Genomic DNA, 20,976 nt, shown 5'->3' with positions numbered 1-20,976 from the left:
ATTCACCGAACATTTAATTTCCAAGCTGAACAGGCTATTAGCACCACTCACTGGACATTTCACTTTGAAAGTGTTCCAAGATATGCAAGAAGTAACATAATTTTGCAGAAATGTTACCACAGGCATGCTTTTTCTAATGAAAATGACAGTTTTCAGATTCAAACAGGTTTCCTGAACTTCCTTACTTCTACCATTGGTCGCTAAAACCAATTGTCCCTTGCCAAATTCACATCATGAAGGTCTAGATTTTCAGAGCAATGTTTTGATAGCATCACATTTATACGTTTTGGGAGAGTCAATCTGCAAATGTTTTACTTTTAGTTGTCTCTACAAATTAAACTTGGATAGTATGTATTTTAACGATGAAAAATTACATGCATCACTTTTATTGTCGGAAAAATTGTTTATTGCAGACTATCGTCCACTACTTCACCTTTAAGTACACTAGATGACCATGCATCTTTTCTAGAGGACTTAAAGGAGTGAGTTCCTGAGAGGAGTGGAATGCTTGGAGCGCTCTTAATTTTACTGTGTTTGGCACACATTTCTCCTCAGAGAGCCCTGTGAATGTCAGCGATGGGATGATCTAGAAGTTTCCAGCTTTTTTTGTTTTCTTTTTTTTTCTTGTGTGAGAAGTTACCGAGGAGACTGAGAAACAAAAGAGAGCGAGAGAGGGTGATCTGGAGGTTAGCACTACTCATTGATGCAGAAGTTAATGTCACAGTTTGCCAAGCGATCCCAGTACCTTACCAAATCTGTGCCTTCAGGCATCTGTGTGTCACACTTTCAGCTTCTTCCCTTCAGCTGCCTGGTCCGAGGCAAGCAGATTGAAAATGAAAAGTATATGTTCTGATTCTTTTAACATTTGTGTTGATCTCATTTGAGGCTTGTCCATATCAGCAAACTTTTCCTTTAGTGATACACACGGCTGAGTTGGCTTTGGTTGGTAGTTATTACTCAGTCCAGAACTATTCCTGTGAATAGTCCCTCCCTCTATCACATTTTGTGTGCGTCTGAAAAGGTGCTGGCAATATTTTACTGAATATATTCAATCAATATAAGCCAGCTGCATCAATATCAATTTAATTTAGAACAACTTTAGGCTCAGACTTTATTCAGAATATAAAGAATAAGTGAAGGATAGAGTGGATCTCAAGAACTACTTGACCGTGAGAGTGTGAAGTCCGAAATACAGGATGTGGTTTTGATGGTGGTTTTGTGCTTGGTTGCATTTCCACTTAGGGTTGAAATATTATGTTGTGATAATTTTAGTTGTGAGCTACACTATCAAAATACCTCTCACTTGCACCCTCTCTTTTTCTCTTTCTCTGCAGCTGCTTTAAGTGCCAGTAGGAGTCACTGTTCTACACAAGTCTTACCTTTTTCCATCAGGTGAAGATATTAGGCCATATTTCAGTCATGGCAGTTCAACAAACCTGTTTTTGAGATCAGAGCTCTGTAATATATGATTCAATGTGGTATATATCCACACTGAACTACTTAAATGCAGTAGCTTTTTCATTTGTAGACATCCATTACATTATGGCCTCATTTTCTCAATTCAAACACATCTGCGGTTGTTGTGGTCTTGGATATTGACACTGGAATCTTACTGTCAACACCGTCAATAAAGCAGCAGTTGGCCAAATCTGGTTTCAGGGGCTATTTTGGTGCGATAGTGAGTAGATATCTTGTTCAATGTGATTCTTCACTCTGTACTCTCTAGAGTGGTGGATGTGCCCCCATTAACAAAGAATGAGGATTTACCAGACTTTTACTCACAATTTCTACTTTACAAATTATTTTAGATCTTGGCATAATAAGAAAAAATATATCTTCATTGTGAAAATGCCCATGCCCATTTTAATAATTAACATGAATTTCCAAATCTAGAAATCATACTTTTAAAAACGTACCTCATTTATCAAGATTTTTTTAAGCCTGTTGAAACTCTGTGTAATGAAGTTAAAGCTCAGGGAAGAAGGAGGCAGGAACCAGTTAACATTTCACACACTTTAATATATCAAAAAAAAGAAAAGAAAAGTAAATTAAAGTGCCAGACCCTCACGGACGACTGCTCCTCTCTCCTCCTTCACCGTTGTCGCTCCTCCTTTTAGCCTACCACTCCTCTTTGAGTAACTTGAGGCCTCGCTCCATTCTCATGGCTCTCTGCCCTGCCCTGCTTGCCACTCGAGGATACCCTTGAGAGTGTGCTCTACTCCCCAGGGGCCAGCCATGGCGGCTGCAGTACCTGGTCGTGGTCTGGTTCCCAGACACGCTGTCACTTGGTCCTCAACCAGCTGAGAGACTCTCACTTGCGGTGCCATGCGACGCTACTGGACACTCCTCAGTGGACGGCTCGATACTTCTCTGCCTCCTGGCTGCCGACGATGGCTCCTCTGACGGAGCGCTCGGCCCGTTCCCTTGGTCTGCCTGCTTCTCCCCCATCATGGCGGACGGCAGCAAGTGTAGCCTCCGGCGAACAGCAGCAACTCCTTCGTCCCCTCAAGGACGGCAGCCTCACCTCGACCCAGGAGCACGTCAGCGAGCACTCCATCATACCTGCTGTTAAATCACTCCAGCACCACTGCCTCGGGCAGCCACAAACGGTTACCGCTCCTCGTGGTGCCTGACCTCCTCAGCACTGCGATTCCCCATTAACACTTGCGCCACTGGCCTAGCTCCATTCTCACAGCTCTCGGCCCGCCCTGCTTGCCACACTCAAAAAAAAAAACAGTTGAGGGGATGAATGCAAATAAGAAATATCCATTTTAATGCTTGTTTTATCTTATTTTAAGTCATCTTGAGGCCCCTTTGGAAGTTTTTGGTCCCCCTGGTTGAGAACCACTGATAAAGAGAAGATACATTTGCGTTTAAAGGGTAGATGAGCAAGTTGTGGATTGTTCCTGTTGATGATAGTTCTTGTTATCTGGGAGATCACAATTAAAACAGTGCAGTTTGCTCATGTTTAATTCAGGCATCCTTGATTACAAGTCCCCTGAACCTTTAGTGTTAAAGGGATAGTTCACCCAAAAATGAAAATTAGCTTATGATTTACTCCCCCTCAAGTCATCCTAGGTGTATATGACATTCAGTTATATTACAAAAGTCCTGGCTCTTCCAAGCTTCATAATAGCAGTAATTGTTGCTCTGTTTTTGAAGTCCATCAAAAATGCATCTGTCCGTCAAATAACGTGCTCCACACAGCTCCGGGAGGTTAATAAAGGCCTTCCGAAGTGAATTGATGCGTTTGTGTAAGAAAAATATCCATATTTAAAAAAGTGTTGAAAGTGCCTCTGGCGTTCAAAAGGCTTCTGTTACCAGGTACGCTCATCAGACATCCCGTACGCATCTTGAATTGCGAGAAGGCACTTTCAACACTTTTCCACGGAAGGCGTTCGGCTAGAACTTTGCTTTATACAGTTTTCAATATTGATATTTTTCTTACAAAAACGCATCGATTTGCATTAGAAGGCCTTTATTAACCCTCCAGAGCCATGTGGAGCACGTTATTTGACGGACAGATACATTTTTTTATGGACTTCAAAAACAAAGCAATAGTCACTGCCATTATAAAGCTTGGAAGAGCCAGGACTTTTTTAATATAACTCTAATTTTATTAGTCTGAAAAAAGAATGTCATATACACCTAGGATGACTTAAGGGTGAGTAAATCATTGGCTATCACTATCACTAAAGGGATAAATCACTATCCTTTTAAGGCCGCTACATACTCCGCAAGAACAGAGAAAAAAGTTCTCGCTCCCAGGGCTGCAAGAACAAAATGACATAATTTTGTTCTTGCAGCCCTGGTTTGGGAGTTCTTGCAGCTTGTTCTCGACACATCATCTGAGCAGAACTTTTTTCTTGTGGGTATCCGAGAACTATTGTGTGATTGGTCAGAAACTTAAAGTGGGCGGGGTTAATGCGGAGAAACGGAAATGTTCGGCACCTGCTTTTCCCGTGAAGTATGAATGTCCTGGACATAACAAACATTGTTCTTGTTCTTGCAGAGTATGTACCAAGCTTTAATTTATTGAATATTCAGCTGAATTCAAATATTCTTTGATACTGGTTATTGATACTGCTATGGATACTTATGTGAGACTGAAAATGTTTGCTGTGCTTTGTTTCGTGTTGGTTTAAGGCAAATAATAGGTGCATTTCAGTGCTGAGGGAGTAGCCTGTGATCTGTGGGGTCTGTGGTCTTTTAAATCACAAAAATCATAGAGAAACCTCTGTGGTAGACTCTTTGGTGGTAGAAATTAAAATTTTGAAATATCCCTTTAACTCCCCCCACGTGTGCTTCCCTCAGGACCACGTCACATACACCGCCTTGTGAGACGCCTGCATGCTTCTTTTGAAATTGACTTTACTGTGGCAGCTTTGAAATGCTAATACCAAGAGTTTATTTCTCTTTGGTCACCTCCCCCTCGATTCACACAAGCAGTAGGAGTTTACATAGTTTTGATACATGCTGAATCTCTACGTATATGTGTGTGTGTGGATGTTTTCTCTTCAGTCAGCGGTTCTATATTAACTCTTTGATTTGAAGCTTCCCTTTCTTTCTCCTTTCCCACAGAAAGAGTTGATCCTGAGGTTACTTAGTCACCTTGGCCGATCAGTGGTTTTCAGAACATAGATTTTACACTACGATTTAAGAAATGACCAAACACGCTTACTAATCATAAAGTGAGTGAATGTTTTTAAAACCATGTTTTGAAAATGTATAATGTAGATCTCTGATCCGAGGGAGACGTTTTGAAATGGAAAGCGGTCTATGCAGCAGTTTTCCTAAGTCATCTTCCAACAAGGGTTCACATGTCTCCTCCTCAGGCTCTCTGTGCTGGAGAGAACAAAAGAGCTGCTGTGTGGTGCGGAAGCGAGTGGTGGTTTCTCGTCTGCATGAAGCATGCAGCAGTTCTGGACACATGGGGACAAACAGGCCTTTGACTGCATCTAACTCTGTTTTCTCTAACAGCCTCCTCACCATGACTCTACATTCCCAACAGCTCTGGAAAACAGGGCGGCAGCCGCCCTCTGAGGTTTGCTGCTCAATCAGTGTTTCCCATGTAAAAGGTTATGTTGTGGAGTGCAATAAAGGAGGAGACAAGAGACGGAGATGCGTCGAGTCAGCTTTATTCTCCACTTATTATCTAACTCAGAACTGAACAGCGAGTGAGATCAAAACATCACAACAAACTTTCACCCCCAGGACCTCGGCGACTGCCGTCCAAAGCTCCGATGTAAACTGCGGACCTCGGTCCGAGGAGAGGTCGGACGGTGTGCCGAAACGGGCCACCCAAGTCGTGATAAATGCCCGGGCCACTTCGGCTGATGTAGTGGATGACAGGGGAACCACTTCTGGCCACCTAGTGGTCCTGTCCACCATGGTGAGGAGGTAGGTATAACCACAGGAGGGGGGAAGTGGGCCCACCAGGTCCACATTCACATGATCGAACCGTCTCTCTGGTACTTTGAAGGGTGCCAAGGGGGCCTTGGTATGACGCGTCACCTTTGCGCGCTGGCACGCCACACAGGCAGCAGCCCAGGCCCTAACGTCCCTCCGCAGGCCTGGCCAGACGAACTTGGCCCCCACCAACTTGGTAGAGGCCTTCACCCCCGGGTGGGAAAGGCCGTGGATAGCGTCGAAAACCTTGTGCCTCCAGCCAGCAGGTACCATGGGGCGTGGTTGGCCGGTGGAGACGTCGCAGAGGAGTGTAGCGTTGGCCGTGTCAAACACCACCTCTTCTATGAGCAGCGCTGTGGGTGCTGTCCTGTAGGCTTGCACCTCAGAGTCCGTGGTCTGGTCCTCAGCCATGGCTGCGTAGTCGAGGCCTAAATGGACGGACCCAGTGACCGCCTGGGAGAGGCAGTCGGCGACGAAATTGTCTTTGCCGGCCACGTGCTGAATGTCAGTGGTGTACTCCGAGATGGCAGAGAGCTAGCACTGCTGTCGACCAGACCATGGCTCCGAAGACTTGGCCATGTCAAATGTCAGCGGCTTGTGGTCAACGAAAGCTGTGAACCGCCGGCCCTCCAACAGGAAACGGAAATGACGGGTGGCGAGGAACAGACCTAGGAGCTCCCTGTCGAAGGTGCTGTATTTCCTCTCATTGTCACGGACTTGCCTGCTAAAAAAGGCCAGCGGCTGCCAGGCTCTGCCCACCCACTGTTCACACACAGCCCCCACGGCATAATCAGAGGCGTCCGTCGTAAGAGCAACTGGGGCGGTCGGAGACGGGTGCGCCAGCAGAGCAGCGTTGGCCAGATAAACAAATAGGAAAGGCATGTCCCGCAGCACAGAGTCCATGAGGCGCTGAAACGTCTGCGCTGCCCCCTTGAGGCCGAAAGGCATCCTTAGGAATTCGAAAAGGCCAAAGGGTGTGATGACTGCTGTCTTGGGGACATCCTGCGGGTGGACAGGCACCTGGTGGTAACCGCGCACCAGGTCCACCTTTGAAAAAATGGTGGCGCCGGCTAGGTGGGCGGAGAAATCTTGAATGTGCGGCACTGGGTACCGATCGGGGGTGGTGGCGTTGTTAAGGCGACGGAAATCACCACAGGGACGCCAACCGCCATCAGCTTTGGTCACCATGTGTAGGGGGGAAGCCCACGGGCTGTTGGAGGGGCGCACAATGCCAAGGTGCTCCATGGTGGTGAACTCCTCCCTGGCGATCGCGAGCTTGCCAGAGTCGAGGCGCCGGGCCTGTGCATAGACCGGGGGGCCAGCCGTGGTGATGTAGTGCTCTACGCCATGCTTGGCCACCGCCGATGAAAACGTGGGCGTGGTGATGTCAGGGAACTCAGCCAGCAGGCGTTGATACAGGTCCCCGGTGGCAAACGTGTTTGACAGACAAAGCGCCCCCACCCCTCCCAGCGTGCAGGGGTACGAAGCAAAAGAGAGGGCGTCGATCAAGCGGCAGTTCGTAACATCCACCAACAGTCTGTAAGCGCAGAGGAAATCCGCCCCCAGGAGAGATGTAGACACGGCGGCTATTACGAAGTCACAGCCGAAACGGCGATGGCCAGCCATGGTGTCCACAGGCTTTGCTGGCAGGATGCTGCGCTGAGCCCCCGAATCGACCAGCAGCCGCCGGCCGGACAAGGTGTCAGTGATGTATAACAGCTTGCAGTCACGGCCAGCGCCCATAGCTGCTAATGAGCGCCGGCCCTGGCTTTTCCCTGGGCTCTAAAACTGCAAGGCTGGCGACACTGCTTGGCTTTGGCCCCAAACCTGGAGTGGTAGTAACACCACCCGTCCTCACGCTGACGGCGGGCCGTCACAGCAGCTGCGGTGTCCGGGTCGTCCACAAGGGGTTGAGGCGGGGCAGACGTGTGCTGGGGGGGCAACAGCGCATGGACAAACTGCTGCCGGTTGGCAAGGAAAATCCTGTCTGCCTCCACCGCCAGCGCTCGGTAGTCTCTGGAGGAAGGGAGGGAGGAACTGGCCAGTGCGGTGCGCACGGGTGCTGGAAGCTGCCGCAGAAAAATGTGGGCTAAAAGGAATGATGGATCCGCCGCGCCCAGTACAGCCAGCATCCTCTCCATTAACTCGGACGGCTTGCTATCGCCAAGGCCATTCAGGGACAGCAGGCGATCTGCTTTCTCCAGCTCCGACAGTTCAAAGAGGCTCAACAGGAATGTTTTGAGTGCGTTGTACTTGCCGTCAGCTGGAGGAGCCTCTAACAGTGCCATAGCTCTGGCTGTCGTCGAGGCATCTAATGCCGCTACCACATGGAAATACTTCGTAACATCCTGTGTTATTCCTCTCAGCTGGAACTGAGCCTCAATGTGTTGAAACCACGGCCGTGGATTGTGCTGCCATAGTCCGGTAATTTGATGGTGGCCGCATAGATCGCACCGACATTAGCCGCGCGGCTAACAGCGACCGGCACTGCAGCCGCAGCATTCTCACCACCGTCGTTGTGTGACATAATTCAGCCGTATCCAACTCGCGTCGGGGTCACCAAATGTGGAGTGCAATAAAGGAGGAGACAAGAGACGGAGATGCGTCGAGTCAGCTTTATTCTCCACTTATTATCTAACTCAGAACTGAACAGCGAGTGAGATCAAAACATCACAACAAACGTTTCAACCAGAACCGCCTAATCTTCTCCTTCTCCCTTAAAGGTACAGTCCCTTAGTGAATGTCTCTAACAGTCCTCTTTGTGGGTCACCACAATGTTATGAATTTGGTTTGGAATTTTTTCTTGCTCTGTTATTGTAGTTCAGCGTGTTGGTATAAATTTCAGTTTGTTGTAACATTTGGCAGACTGTCATAAGGCTTATCACAATGATTTAGAGTTAGTCTTTTCAATAATTTTTTTCAGCTTTATTTTGGCCATCTTATCTTGTAATGCTAGGGATATAAAATCTGAAGTGCGTTGTTTTTGCAAAATGTAAACCATTGCTGCGTTCGAAATCGCCCCCTATACACTATTCCCTATATTACTCCACTAATATAATCCACTTGAGCGAGTGAATGAAAATGAGTGAGTGAATTCGGACATTGAGTGCCGGATGGGCTGGCACTTTTGCATCGTTTCTGCTTGCTGTTTAATAATCATTTGAAACTTTGCAAACTGGCAGCCCCAGTAGTAATGAAAAGATTTTTCTTGAACTGTCATGGAATCTTGCATGTATAAACCTTAATTAAAATGTAATGATCAATTTAAAACGAATTTATACCTGTACGATATTATGCTGGATCAGCGCGTTTTGGAAGATGGGTGGATGGATGATTCAGCTGCGGGCTCCATCTTCTGGGGAGACGCGGGAATTCATTCAGCGCGGGACTCTCAGAGTGCATTATGGGTATTCTCTAGCCATTGAGCGTACATCAGTTGTACACTCGTTATTGTGGTGCATTGTAAGATCGAATGAGTGCACTCCATAACGTCCACTATGGTTTTGGATACCACTACACATGGCTTTCCCCTCAAATAGTGCCCTTTTTAAGGGTATAAGGGGCAATTTCGGACACAGCCCATGACTGTGGTCTGGGCAGTCTTTTTTTAGGAAATATATTTTAATATGTTAATATTTTTCACTACACTTTCTTTCTTTTTCAACAAATAATGGTCATTCATTTGTAATAAACTAAATTTGACATATTCTGTACCTCTGTGACCATTTTTAAATGTAATCAAAATTAGGGAATCATTTAACATAATTTAACCAATTTTACCTGATGGATTCTAATTTTGACAAAACATCAATTACATATGAAATGATCAGTGGCAGAACAGCAGTGTTTGAAAAGAAACTTCACAAAGGCAACAAACAAACTCATAGGCTCAGTATGAAGTCTACAGAGAGTGTCTGTTGTCTCACTGTCAGTATTTCTGGCTGTTGGTTCTGCCTCTGCGGGGCCGTGGTGTGAAGGAGGCCTGCCATAACTGTGAGTGTGTGATTTGTGCAGCTCTTATCCTTTTACAAACCCCAGGCTTCCTCTTTCTCAACTTGGCCTTGCGGTTTTGACTGGGGATAAGCATGTACAGCTGTCTACCCTGCTCTTGTGTCAGGGTCAGAGACCCTCTGTGCCAGCTGTACCCCTCACCCCAAACCTCTCCACACCTAGGGCCAGATGGACAAGTTGGCACAGTTTGTGACAACAGCTTGTGGGCATATCATGTCTCTTGGCATCCAGCGGGAATAATGATATCTGTTCCTCTCTGTCTATCTGCATGTTCTTCAGGGGATAAACCCAATCCCAGCAGTGCGGGCCAAGCTGTTGATCAGACAAATTAGCACTGGATCTGAGGATGGGGTCATTGTGCAGTCAGAGGGATGAGGAGACAAGAGGTTGTAAAGTGATACTCTTGTTGTTTGTTGTGAAGCATGTTGAGTGATTAGTCATCTGATATAGCCGTTTCTGCATACGTCATGATAATGGGCATACTCTTGGTGGCCTGCTGTGACGTGCCAGGCTGCAGTCTTTTTTTCTTCTGTTGGAGAAATGCAGAGTAGACACTTGTGACTACTGGCTAGGGACGCTCCAATAATTATGGCAAATACGATGAAGTTTGTTTTATTTTTAAAAATGATAACTGATAAATGTCTGATATTAAAGTTCTTTGCTTTTGCCATAAATGCTAAATTAAAATGTAGGCATCAAAACTAAACTAGTGTTGTTATTGTCAACTAAAACCTAAAAAAATAATTCTCATTAATTGAAATAAATCTGAAATAAAAATTATTTCATTATTATGAAAAACTCCAGTTTGGTTCAGTTTGCCAAGAACTGCTCATGTAGACCAGAATAGCGACTAAACCACAGTTTGTTTTGTTTTTATGTGCTTATACAATCTGAGACTCCACAATAAACTGTCATGGGAAAAAAGTGTTACTTTTGCAAACACTGTAAAGAAAAAACAAAAGAAATTGGAAATTACCAATAAAAAAAATTAAAGTTGATTGTTTCACAGACAAATCATGGAAGCAAAATGGAAGAAAACACAGTTCGAGTTTGTGCCAAAACATTAAAAATCTTTCAAAGATTTCCGTAACCTGGCAAACCTTTTTTTAGACTGTAGCAGCCCATACCTTTCATATAGTAATACATATGAACTCCTTTCTCTGCACATCTCCCAGCAGACCCAGTAATCTAATGCAAAGTGGTTTATGGTTCTCTAAGACTGTTTGACTTTATATAAAGTAATAGCTCTCTCTGTTTACTCTTGTGGTTTAAGTAGGAAGAAATCTAAATTAACCACTGGGACCCTGATGTGAGTGAGTAATTGGTGCCAAGTCATGATCTAATACTGATCTGATTCCAAAATCTTGTTTGTTTTATATGAACTGGGGTTTTGGTTTCTGCTGCAACAAAGATGCAAATTAATAACATTTGAGCAGATGGATGTAGCTTATTAATTCTGGTTAATAATGTCCCAATGAGGCAAACCAGCAGCTCCAAGAGTGATCATGTTTCTGAACTACAAATTAAAACCCAAAAAGCATGAGATTACCAGTGTTGGAGGTAACGCATTACAAGTAACTTGAGTTACGTAATCAGATTACTTTTTCAAGTAACTAGTAAAGTAACGCATTACTTTTCAAATTTACAACTAAATATCTGAGTTACTTTTTCACATTTATTTGACTGACAGCTCTCCTGTCCCCATGTTGAGAAAAATCGAGAGTAAGTGCAGAGGCATTGTGTGTGAACATAAGGGTTATTGTAGTTCTAGACTAAATTTGAGCATTTATTCATCTCACTTGCATAAATATTCAGTACTCCTTAAAATGAATAAAATCAGTCAAATGCAAAATCAGAGTACTATTATGCAAACCTCCAATAATTAAATGTTAAATATAACAAATATTTGTATGCATTTAATCTACCTTTATTGACCAATTTGCTGCTGACCTTTGATGATTCAGTTAAACCATGAGCAAAAATTAATAGATTTTTTGTTTTTATTGGTAAAACTTTTTTTCTCCTGCATCCTATTCTTCCATTATCCAGAATGACAGCACAGCAGAGCTGCGCCCTCTACTGTTAATGTGTGAATTTGTATTTTTACCTTATTATTCAATTATTACAATTTTGGCATGAAGAGGTCTTTACATTTGCACAAAAATAGAACTTTTTTGTTATAAAAAAACAAAAAGCTAAAAAAACAAGCCCAGCCCAGGTGAGAAAAAGTAACGCAAAAGTAACGGAACACATTACTTTTCTTAAAAAGTAACTATGTAACTCAATCAGTTACTTTTTAAGGGAGTAACGCAATATTGTAATGCATTACTTTTCAAAGTAACTTTCCCCAACACTGGAGGTTACAGACTAAAATGTCCTTTTTGACATTTTTGTCACTGGCTAGAATTCAGCTACTTTAGTTGCTCCTCTATGTGCTGTATGAGGTGTTTTGCTCATAACATAATATCTGGTGCTTTCTTGTATTACACCCTCTCACAACCACGGAAGCTCTGTTCTTGTGACCATTGTAAAAGTGAAGCCTTGAGACAACTGGTTTGCATTAGTCTTACAGAGGAATAAATCATCCCTTTTTTCTCAGCGCTGGGGAACAAAGATGGCGCAGCTCCATTGTTTATCTGCTGTAAGACCTCCTAGCAAGGGAACAAATGTCTCTCCCCTCCAGCTTCTTTCTATCCTTCTGACATCTGCATGCAGGGCTTTCCAGAAACTGAATATGGAATGCAGTCAGTAGATGCTGTTCATCTGACAGAAACATTGTAGATGAGTGCATGTTGAGCTTGAATGTTTATCATTGTATGATGGGTACATGTCAGCTAGATCTCCTGCTGGTTTATGTTGGAGCAGAGGAACCGATCTCGCAGGATTCCCATAAAAAGTGTGTGGGAAAACTTTGGCATCTTTTGAAAACTGAGGAAGTTTCTTTTTCATTTTGGGGGGGGGGAATGCTCAAGCAATTAAGCAAATGTCTACGCTGTTCTAATCACAGGTTTAAGAGGATTATCCAGTATGCGGTCTCCTTTTAAACACAGAGTTTGTTACTTTCACAAGCATTTCAGAAGAAAAGCAGAAAGCAGGCTTCCTGGAAAAGTGCAGAGATGCAAAGAGTGAAGGATTTTTTTCCTCACAGAAAAGGAACCGGAACGCTGGCTCTTCGAACTGTTGTAAACTCAGCCAAACATCGGAAGGGTTTATTTTTGCTCCGTTTTAATAAAAACTGATGTTCAAACTTGAACCCCCCACCCCCCCTCTGGCATGTGAAAGAAGGGAAGTGGCTTATTGTCATGATCCACGGCCTGTAATTTATGAAGCCCTACATCAGTTGCCATGAGTGCTGCCTGTTCAGTTTCATGGTACATGTTTGGAGTGACCGCAATTATCTGGCACGTCTAATTCAATAATGTAAACAATGTCATTAGTCTTACTCATTTTCCCTCTTATTTGCAGCAACGCCTAGACATGAAACAAACACGCACAGCAATATTTCAGATGTAGGTGAATAAAAAGGGGACAGATGGGCTTATTGATTAAGATGATTGTAACCTAATCCTCCCTGTACTGATGATGTTTTCTGTAAAAGTTAAGGTGCAGTTTTTCTAAACTCTCTGTGAGGAGTGATGTGAGATCTGCTTTTGATTTAGGGACACTGATCGCTCTTTGTGATTGAAAGCATGTGTTTTTTTCCCCTCTTGGTTTGGATTGAGTCTAAACTGAAAAAGATAGGGCCAAAAGTGTGAGATCACTATAGTGCTTTTATTGTGCTTTGTTTATTTTATTGTACTATTTATTTATTACAAATTATATTTTTAGAATTGGGATAAATTCTACAAAGTTCTACAAAACAAAGTTTTAGGATTCATTTCTTTAGTATGACAAATCGAATGAAATTCCAACAGACACAGACACACAGAGACACACACAGACACAGGGTGTCTCAACTTGCAGTCATTATAATGCAAGATAACACATTCTCCCTAAATAGAGATCTCGCAAATTCTTCCAGCTGGAAGAACAAAAGCTGGGCTCAGGTAATTCAGAGCTCATAAATCATTGGCACTGGCCAGTCCAAACTCTGAGCTTGCTCTGTTTTCTCTCAATTCAGGACTTGGAAGGGATAGATAGCTTGCCAGCCACTAGCTTTGAGCATGTGTGCTTTGTCAGGCAGATAGACCTCCAGTTTTCTTTCTCTCTCTCTCTCCCTCTCTCCCCCCTTTTCCTCTGGCCATCTCTTTTAACCGAGTTCCCTGGCGTTGGAGAGGGGTGTGGGGAGTTAGTGTCACATGACACTGTATGGGTGGAGTCAGAGAGAAGCCCAGAGCCTCCAGCTGAGGCTCACACTGGAGGTTTGAGCCTGAGCAGGGACGAGCAGGAGGGTAGGTCAACACACTTTTCACTCTTTCTTCCTCTCTTTTTCCTTTTCCGTCACGTAATCTCTCCCATTTTGGTTGTCTATTGCTGCCTGCTGGCACTTTGCGTCTTTACAAGCGTTAACTAACAATGTAGAAACGTTTAGTTCAGATCAAGTTGGACTTTTGTGTGTGAATCTGTAAATACATGTCTGTATGATTTGGCCATGTTCACAGCAGAGACTCTACCTGTTTTCCATGTTAGAGCTCCACGGGTGTTTAAGCTGTAAAGTCCTGAGCAGGGAAGATTTATTAGTCTCCTAAAGCATCTGTGAGTTTGCAGAGGGGGCGTGTTTGCCTGTTCCACTCTCCTTTTTCATCCTTTCCTCCCTGTCTGCACCTTCTCTCTTGGCCTTGTAATTATAAGTGTGCAGGTTACAGGGTTGCATGAGACCCAGACACTCTTGTCCTGTGTAATTTCACCTCCTCGAAGCCTCCTTTTCAAACTTTTCCTATAGTTTTTCTGTTTAGAAATTGTTGGAGGGTTTTATTTCAGCCTGAATGAAAAATACATTTTGCTTAAAGAAAGTGTAACCTATTTTAAAGGACTATAATGATTTTTTTTTTCCCTTATGATTGATTGTATTTGTGTTTCACCCTTTAGCTCTGATCTGACCACCATTGGTCTTTTTGTATTTTTTTTAATTGCTATTGCAGTTACAACAGTGGCTTTCTCAACGTGTCATTTATGTGTCTGCCCACCCCACATCCTGCGGGAGACCAGGAAGAAAGCCACACAACTTTCTTCCTCTCTATCCTGGTCATGTCCATGTCATTATCCGTTTGTTCATTTATGAGAATTTTTTTTCTCCTCATCCGTTTCCTTCAGCCCATTTCAGTTGCCACGCGTGAAACTTTCACAGACTTTGTCACTGTTCTTTGAGATGTTAAAAACATGAGAGGAGCTGTCTGTAGTGACAGCAAAGCCAACGTTTGATCCTGTTGTCAACAGGTTTGACATCCAGCGATTCAACTTAGAAATGAAGACCAAGTATCATTAACACAGTCTGTATGTCTCGTTGTAGGTGGTCTTTTATAGCATGTCAAAGACTATTAGATCTGTTGAAAGCCAGAGATGTTCACTGCTAACAAAGTGAAACCACTTCTTCTGTCTTTCCTACAGAATGTTTTGTTCCTAAGTTGGGAGAATCTCCTCATTTTGATGAGTCATTTCCAACTTCTCGCTGGCCTTTTTCTATTTATACAGTCAACATACTCTCCCAAACCCAGGGCAGCAGACCTCTGAGGGTTTCAGCCCACTTCCACTGAAAACTCCACAGGACTTTTAGAAGGATTCTTGTGGAATGGAAATGTTTTCCATAATTGTGTTTGTTGGGAATATTCATAGTGTGTATGCTTCTACTTTCTTGTATATGTCTGCTAGCACTGAACTCTTTGGTCTTTGAGCATAGCCGCCCTGGACCTCTGATTATTCTTTTCTTTGAGTGTGAGCGGCGGTATTGAAATGTCATAAACACCTGCCAGGCACATGAGTTTAACACTTATGCTTTTATGAGGCACTGCTAGTCTGTGTATAACCAGGTATTGATTTGCAATGCAAAGTATTGCAGACCGTCTAGGTTTAACGGATGGCAAGGAATTGAGTTCATGCCTGTTATTGTCATAAATTATAATTATTTATATTTTTAAGACTCTTTTATTTGTTCCTGTGAACAAATTAATCCTGTTTACAATCATTATGAGTGTGAATTATTCAAATAGCTTTCAGGACAAAAGTAAACTAAACATAAATTTTTCATAAACAGTAGCTTACCTTTCCAGTCTGTTTCATGTTCGTCTGTTCATGATCACATTGGTCATGAGACCCATTTCAAGGATCAACAACTCAAATCAAGATGGTTTCTGAGCATATTTGGACAATCATACGACTCATTTAATCGCTCAGCAATGTGAGTGTGATACAGATAGTGTACAGGTAACTCCATTGAGCCGGATTCTGAAGAACTGATACTGAATGTAAAAGGCCTTTTTGCTACTAGCATTTGTGTTTGTCTGAGAGCTGAAGCATGCTGAGGAAAAGCACCCACAATCGCTTGCTTTCTATCTCTCATCTGATCTCTCATGTGATCTTCACTGATTTTCCGCATTGTAGAAGTGATGTCACTGTGGGTTATCAGCTTTGCCTTGATTCCCAGATGTTGTGTTTCTTCTGGTTGTCGGTGCTTTCACCTTGAAGTCAGATCCATGAATCTTCCAAAGGTCCTTCCAGTCGTTCCAAAGATAAACTTTATCATCTTTGGACTACTGTTGGATTATTTGTTAAGAATGCCAGGGCCATATTTCTAAAGGCCCTATCACTCCAGCTATGCTGTACAGGTTGCTCGTATCTATTTAGCTTGAGGAATGGATTGCAAGTGACATCATTTCAACTAAAAGCTTGTTGGCAGAACATTTCCTCTTTGCACATTCAATGTTTTGGCAGTCAGGGAAGTTTGCAGTACGTACTATAACAACATTAGGAGTTGGTGAGCTTGTTAGCCAAGTCACATATTTATTTTCATTTCAGTTTTTTCAAATGTAAAACTCGATGAGCAGAGCGTGTTGGAATGTTTCCTCTTCCATATTGTTTTTCACACCATCCTTATCGCTCACTTACACTTCTGCTGTCCTTTGCCAGTTTGGGAGTACATTATCCCTCACTTCCAGACGTTTTTCCATTGTGTGCATGACACCCTCTGCTTTTACAACCCGAAGCTTCGGAGGTCACCCTCTCTGGCCCAGCGCTGAATGAGCGGTCATCACACCTACACAAGCACTACGAGTCTTGCACCCTATGTTTGTGTAGAGTTAACATCAATTTCCCTTCTGCATTGAATCACTCTCTGCAGGGGGCCAGAAGTTTGCTTATTCCCTCTCTTCTTTTGTCTTTGTCCCTCTCTCTTGTGTGTCGAGTTGTTGATCTTCCTGGTCTGACCTTGCTAGAGTCATTCTGTAACTTTCTAACTGGCTGGATCTTGCCTCTGGGTGTCTTTTGTAGTTTGCCGGAGCTTAATCATAATCTTAAATTGTATGCATGTTCTTGCATAATGCTTGTCCTCAGGCTTATTCTATGCAGTGCTTAGTATCTTTTTTCTGGAGTCATTTACTTCTGAGAAAGAGAGAGAGGTTGTAGCAAAGTGATGGCTCCCCTGAGTAATGCCTATATTTTCTCAATCTTTGAAACCGTAATGGTACCTTTTGACTAGATTTATCTTGTCAAGATGACAAGATAAATTAAATGCATTCCCTTTTTTTTCTTGGAATCATATGTTGAGGAATGTGTAAAGAGAAGAACAGACATATTGAAAGTGTTTGTGACCATTTTTTCCAGAGCTCACAGGAAATGTCATATCTGCTGAAGTTAAAATATATCTTTTAAATGTATGTGTTTGTTATACAGCTCATGTCTGTCTGGTCATATGGGGTTCCTCTCCAGTAATGGAACAAGTGGCTGCGTGATTACGGCAAAAGATACAGGTGTAGTTGAAACTATAGGCCAGATAAGGCCAGAAATGCACCATAAAGTTGTACTGTATTGGTTATCAACTTATATTAGATGTTGTTTTGATTGATCCATATGGGTCAATATTGGATGTACACTACTGTTTAAAAGTTTGGGGTCAGATATATACAAATTAAGTAGTACAAATTAAAATGCCTATTTTCTATTTTAATATATATAAAAAAAAAGAAAGTTTTATACCTATGATTGCGAAGCTGAATTAGCATAATTACTACAGTCTTTAGTGTCACATGATTCTTCAGAAACCATTATAATATGATGATTTTATGCTCAAGACACATTTCTTATTTTTATCAATGTTGAAAACAGTTGTACTGCTTTTGTGGAAATTTTTTTGAGGACTATTTGATGAATAGAGAATTCAAAAGAACAATATTTATTTAAAATAAAATCATTGTGTAACATGTTTTTTACTGTCACTTTTGATCAGTTTGTGTCCGTGAGAAAAGTATTAATTTCTTTAAAAAAAAAAGTGTGTGTATATGTATATGTATATGTATATGTATATGTATATGTATATGTGTGTGTGTGTATATATATATATATATATATATATATATATAATATAATATAATATAATATAATATAATATAATATAATATAATATAATATAATATAATATAATATAATATAATATAATATAATATAATATAATATAATATAATATAATATATATATATATATATATATATATAATATAAATGTGTGTATGTATATGTGTCACATTTATTATTAGCTATTCATATTTCCGCTCATAACATAAAAATTAATTATCAGCTCAGAATTTTGATATCGGTGCATCCCTGCTAAAGAAACTGTGTTAATCTTCTCCGTACATCTGTTTTGACTAAATATAATGTTTGTCTGGATAGTTAGAAGGCTGCTCAAGGTGGCATTCATTTGCGATGGCCCAAACAGGAAGTTGCTAAATTTTGAAATGTGGTCTGACCTGAGCCCCGCGGATTCCCCTTAGACTGGGATGAGGCTGTTTCTTCCTCTTTACACTCTTGCAAATCCTCTGAGTCCACTTTACAAGTGTCACACCTTGACACATTATGTGATTTGCAACTTTTACCTCAGGCTGAGAGGAATAAATCAGTCGTTCAGCGTGACTTCCTCTCGTCTTACTCTTTTTACTGCAGAGTCACTGGCATCTATTTACAAAGCTATTGAATGCTTGGAGACTTGGAGACGGCGTTAGATGAAAGATGTTTTTTTGCCTGTAATTGAAAACAGAGAGTGGACTAATACCGTCCAACTCTTCAGTTTCAGTTGGAAAGTTTTGTTTTTGTCCACTGAGACTGTAGTATCTTGGGGCCTTGTTGGATTGTTTTTAACTAACCACTGTGATATGCAAAAGACTAATTTAAAAAAATAGCATGTAAAATGTAGTTGAATTCCACTGATGATCATAATAGCTGCTTGTTGTGTTGTTTGTAATGGCAGGAACTGTGATTTGGTTCTCATTACGTCAAAAATGTAAAATGTTTTTCTGATACTGGCTTGGAAACAGATTCGCTATTTGTATAGATCCCATGTTGGTTAAAAACAAGTCTCGGGGTTCCAACATTCCCCGATCCAGGAAACAGCTAATCATCAGCCGCAGGACTGTGTGTTCACCTCTCCTCTCACCCTTGTGTTTTTTTTCTCTGCGGGTGTTTCAGTGTTCAGTTGGCCCGTCTAACAGTTATCTCCTCAGGCATAGAGTCTGTTAGCGGTGGAGGCCCCCCAAACCTGTCAGTCGACACTCTATCTGTCACAGCGGTTCACTTAGTGATGACTCGCAGGAATTGCATGCATTTTCACTACGGCCTTTGATCTCACTTAAAGGTCCCTTTTTTAATGTCTTCATCCGAAAACGGGGAAAAAAAAACTCATTTACCTGCTGTGTAAGGATGTGAAAACTTGCATAACTCCATATTGTCTGGCGAAGACAATAACTCACTGAGAGGACAGTTTATTTCGCAGCCGATGTCCCACTGAGTGAATCAACTGAGAATGGCTTCATTTGCATGCATTTACCTTGTACCAAACTTCCCCCAAACTCCTGATCACCTTTCCTAGGAGATTACTAAATCCAATAGATTTTGGGGATATTTCAATGTCAATTCTCACTATACAATATTATATGTGTTTGGTATCGTTTGAAATGTCTCAGTGCGAATGGTACAAAAATCTCATAAGCACGGAAATATACAAGAAGTTAATAAGAGTTTTTAGAGCTTAGACCTATTTTACTTATGATGGTGGGTGTGGCTATTGGAGCCATTTGGTCTCCTTTCAATGTAGGCAAATGGGAGTTGATTCAATTTAAATTCCCTTTGTTTTCACGTATTTCCATTTGAAACAGTTTGAGGTCTGGTCTGAGTTATTTAAAGCGATGTAGTAATGAGATCAGGGCGCATACTGTAATGGAGTTGGCCCGTAACGTGGAGTGTCTCGACACTCTGCGTTGCGTAATATTTAGTCAGGTATCGATATCTTATTCCTTGCTACAGGGTATTTGATGTTATGTACGAATTATCTTTGAATTGATTATGGAATTGCCATTATACATTTACCTGACTGTTAATAAAATTGTTACATTTTTTATCCTTTCTGAATTAATCTGTAATTATTAACGATCTCCAATACGGAATGGTATAATTGCAACAAAGGGTTAAAACAGAATGATTAAATGTATGATTAACTATCAAATATAAATGACCAAACAACCAGTTGGCATTCTCTTCTAAATGCAACAATTATGATAAATGGAGTCAGATAAAGAATATTATAATCAAATCCATTTTTCCAGCTGAAACACCTTCACCGCGTTTCGCTACCGATCCTTGGAGCGAATTCATGTTTGGCGAAAATGGATTCAGTTTATTTTTTACATTTTAATCATTTAGTCACAATGTCAGCACAGGCTTTACAAACAGACTTTACGATATGGATTCGACAGCACCGCCACAAACAGTGAGTAACAGTGTTCATTAATGCCTGATCTGTGATCAGTGATTTCTGATGTGTAGCTAATCATTCAAGTTCACGCAGACTTTCTTTCTAAATCGTTTAATACTGTTTATGTGTCAGTGAATCAAGCCAGTGACTAAACGATCAGCTTCACATTTTTTCTCTTAGTAGCATGAAAACATTGCGATTAAACTACAGAGAGCGATCAAAGAACACTCTCTTTATAATGTTCGGAGCTGTCAATCTCACGTCGCGAGTGTATCTGCACACTTGCCCAAACTCCCGTAATAATGAATGACGCTGTTATGCTGCAAAACGAAGCTCTTACTATATTCATATCGATATTGTGTTTGCTGTTAGTTGTGGTGAAAGCATTTTGTGAGAGAAATAGTGCTGCAATGACGAGATCACTGCATTAACACAACAAACAGCAAACACAATATCGATATGAATACAGTAAGCGCTTCGTTGATAAACACTGTCTGTGTGCTCAAGGCTCATCACTGCAGCCTTTCATGTGATGGGAAAAGATCTAAAAATAATGCTATAATCAACACTTTCACGATTTGTTAATCTCGACAGCTTTAATAGTAAAAAAAAAAGTAAAGGTATTCAAGGGGTTCCACATTTAAAATGCAAAGATGTCAGCCA

General features: G+C 41.8%; 1 protein-coding gene across 5 annotated transcripts in view; it reads left to right on the top strand.

Moving 5' to 3' along the window:
* The window catches only part of septin9a (septin 9a), a 100,579-nt gene that overhangs the window by 48,531 nt on the left and 31,072 nt on the right, over nt 1-20,976 (top strand). Inside the window, exon 1 of one of the 5 annotated variants that reach the window (XM_079825304.1) lies at nt 13,747-13,811. The exons of the other annotated variants lie outside the window; for them this stretch is intronic. The gene's annotated coding sequence lies outside the window, so the exon portion shown is untranslated. Of the gene's footprint in view, nt 1-13,746; nt 13,812-20,976 lie in introns of those variants that run through there. 5 annotated transcript variants of the gene reach the window in all.

Source organism: Gobio gobio (genome assembly GCF_949357685.1).
Source record: "Gobio gobio genome assembly, chromosome: 1".
In the NCBI taxonomy this organism is placed as follows: domain Eukaryota; kingdom Metazoa; phylum Chordata; class Actinopteri; order Cypriniformes; family Gobionidae; genus Gobio; species Gobio gobio.
Note: the sequence above shows the minus strand (reverse complement) of the source record. Positions and strands in the feature narration are given on the sequence as shown.